Source organism: Sinocyclocheilus anshuiensis, unplaced genomic scaffold, assembly GCF_001515605.1.
Source record: "Sinocyclocheilus anshuiensis isolate Anshui unplaced genomic scaffold, SAMN03320099.WGS_v1.1 scaffold63, whole genome shotgun sequence".
In the NCBI taxonomy this organism is placed as follows: Eukaryota; Metazoa; Chordata; class Actinopteri; order Cypriniformes; family Cyprinidae; genus Sinocyclocheilus; species Sinocyclocheilus anshuiensis.
The window spans coordinates 2550306-2552983 of record NW_015552625.1 but is presented as its reverse complement, the minus strand read 5'-3'; the positions used below and the strand labels follow the sequence as shown (position 1 = coordinate 2552983).

At 36.9% G+C, this 2678-nt stretch overlaps 1 protein-coding gene across 1 annotated transcript in view; it reads left to right on the top strand.

Annotated features, from left to right (window-relative positions):
* Positions 1-421: 421 nt before the first annotated feature.
* Positions 422-2678, top strand: part of LOC107666364 (inactive ubiquitin carboxyl-terminal hydrolase 54-like) — a 48579-nt gene continuing 46322 nt past the window's right edge. Inside the window, exon 1 of the mRNA XM_016457625.1 lies at positions 422-558. The gene's annotated coding sequence lies outside the window, so the exon portion shown is untranslated. The remainder of the gene's footprint in view (positions 559-2678) is intronic.

Below are 2678 nucleotides of genomic sequence, written 5' to 3'. Positions count from 1 at the left end.
TTTATAAAAAAATGTAAAATTAATCCATTACATTACTAGTTACTTGAAAAAAATGTAATCTGATTAAGTCATTTATGTTACTTGTAATGCGTTATCCCAACACTGAGTGGGAGGAAAATTCTTATGAAGCTCATTTGATTGGACAAAAAGTTATAGTGCATCATTTGTGTTTTATTAGGAGTATATTCTAAATGTGATTTTAAGTGTACACTAGCATGTACCCTTAAAGATAAAAGGCATGAAGTAAAAGCTCTAAAACTACAGATTTGATGGGATAAATTAATCTCTTTTCAAGGGTGGGCACTGCTCAGTAGTTCCCCCGCCCCCATTCTGTGTGTGTCTGGGGGCAGGGCAGGGGCTGCAGGTAATAGCGCCGCCCTTCCCCCAGCCCGTCTCTGCATTCTCACAGAGCGCTATGAACTGCCCGCGCGCCGTAATTTATGTGCTGAGGTCGAGGAGAGTCCGGAGCTCGCGAGGATACCAGTGACTGAAGCTAACGGTCCCGTTATCAAGGGTTTCACCCACAACTTTGTACGGACGCAGTTTTGAATGAAACTAGTAAGTTTTACAAACATTTTCTATGACGAAAAGTTTAGAAAGATAGCTCAGGCATTCCTCACAGGATTTGGTTCGGAAGAGAGGCGTATTGTTCCTGAATCCCTATGGAACAAAACTGAAGAAAGAAATGTCGTTTTCATATAAAAGTATATAGTTTCTTTTTTTTCTGTACTGAAACCTGAAGAAATGTGCGAGGTTTTAATAGAAATGTACAGGTTTTACTTCAGCGCACTGTAGCTAAATAGAAGATTTGTTGAGAAAGTTTGTTGAGATTAACTTTTTTTTCGCGGACTTACGTTAGTGTTGTAATGCAGCTTTGATGTTTCAGAGAATGTTTAGTACATCTCGAGAAAGTTAAACTTTAACGCGTATATATATATATATATATATATATATATATATATATATAAAGTCTGAACGTGTGATGTGATTCATGTGAGAGAAATTTTTTTTTTAAACTATCTCAAATTTTAACCTGTTTAGTGCCTCTAATGGTGTGTGATTTTTATAGTTATGCACCTGCTGAACTCGATCATAATACCGAGATTTTACGTTACCTGTTTTCTTTTAGTTTACTATTTCTCAGGGAGGGATCTGTGATTACATGAGGAAGTTGTGTATGCTGAAGTAACGTTAGACAGGATGTTAAATATCACATAGCATGTTAAATGTCATATGTCATGACAGAACGTGACTCTGAATCTGAACTCTGAAAACAATATGCTCTGCTCAGAAATAGGAGTCTTTATGTAACTGTTAATGCAGGACATAAAGGCGTTTCTGTCATGAATTGTAGTTCATATTTCTTTGTGATGCTTAAATGTGCCTACATGCAGCATAACCTCCTTTTTCCTTATGCTTTTTCCTTACACACCTAATGCTTTGTGTGAATTATGGGAGTAACTTCTGTTAAACTGTGACCATTCAGATACTGCCAGTGAACTTGTTTAAAGGTCCGGTGTGCGAAAACTAGATGACAGTCTCCACACCCTTCAACTATCAATCATCAAAAGGAACCTTAAACATGTGAAACCATTGACAAATAATTTTCTGCAGACCATGAATAACCCCAAAAGTTCAAACAAGTCTTTCCACAGCAATATAACTGTAGTAATAGGTCTATATCATGTAATATACTTGTATACTGTGTGAATGAAAAAATGTTACGTCATTTTCAAAAACATTGATGGATGTTTCAAAGAGCTTTCCACCATTCTGATATACATCAAATTGTATTTCACTGTTTTAGAAACATTCCAGTAAACACTGCTAATAGGGATTAGAAAAAAAAAACAGGAAAGAGGTGTGAGTGAGGGCTTGTGAAGAAAAAAAAAAGTGTTTTCCTAGTGCATTTAAGTGAAACTTTCAAGTTTGGAACATGTCCATTAAATCAGGAGAATAGACCACAAGAGTGCAGTATCTGTTGTCTTCTCCATATTGTTACATTTGAAAAGAAAAATAAAATTATCAGAAGAACATGACACATCGGACTGAAAAGAGCTCTTGTCACAGATATTCTTGTAATAACAATGTTGCATTAAAATATCAAGTTACATTATTTTCCTGATGGATAAAAATGGAGTATTCAGAAAATGTACGGCTTAGTCAGTCAAACTGACAGATAAGGATTAGCAGCCTTATTATTTGAAATGTTTTGTTTCAGGACTCCTTCCAAACTGTAAATTCCACCCATAATTTAAAATGCAATAGACTTAATCGGAAAAAAGGTGGGTAGGCTGCTCAAGAGTCACTGGCATAAAGCTTTGCAGGCCAGCTCTAGTAGTCACATGTCTAATGGCACTAATGTGAGATCTGGCTAAACCCTTGGTCGGGTCAGCTCCAGATCAAACAGACCACACTAACAGGCTTTGGCAGACAAAACAAAGGGATCGTGGGAAAAAAGGCTGTTGGTACTGATAGTAATGCCACATAAACATGACAAGCGCTGTGCGTGAGTTCTTGTACTATTTGTGCTGAATTTGATGAAGAATATATTGATTTACTTTTGATTTTGTAAGTATGCAGGTAGGGCTGCACGATAAATCGAAATGGAATCGAGATCGCGATTCGACAGAAGCTGCGATTGTCATGCGTATCTTTCAGTGAAGCACGGTTCTGTG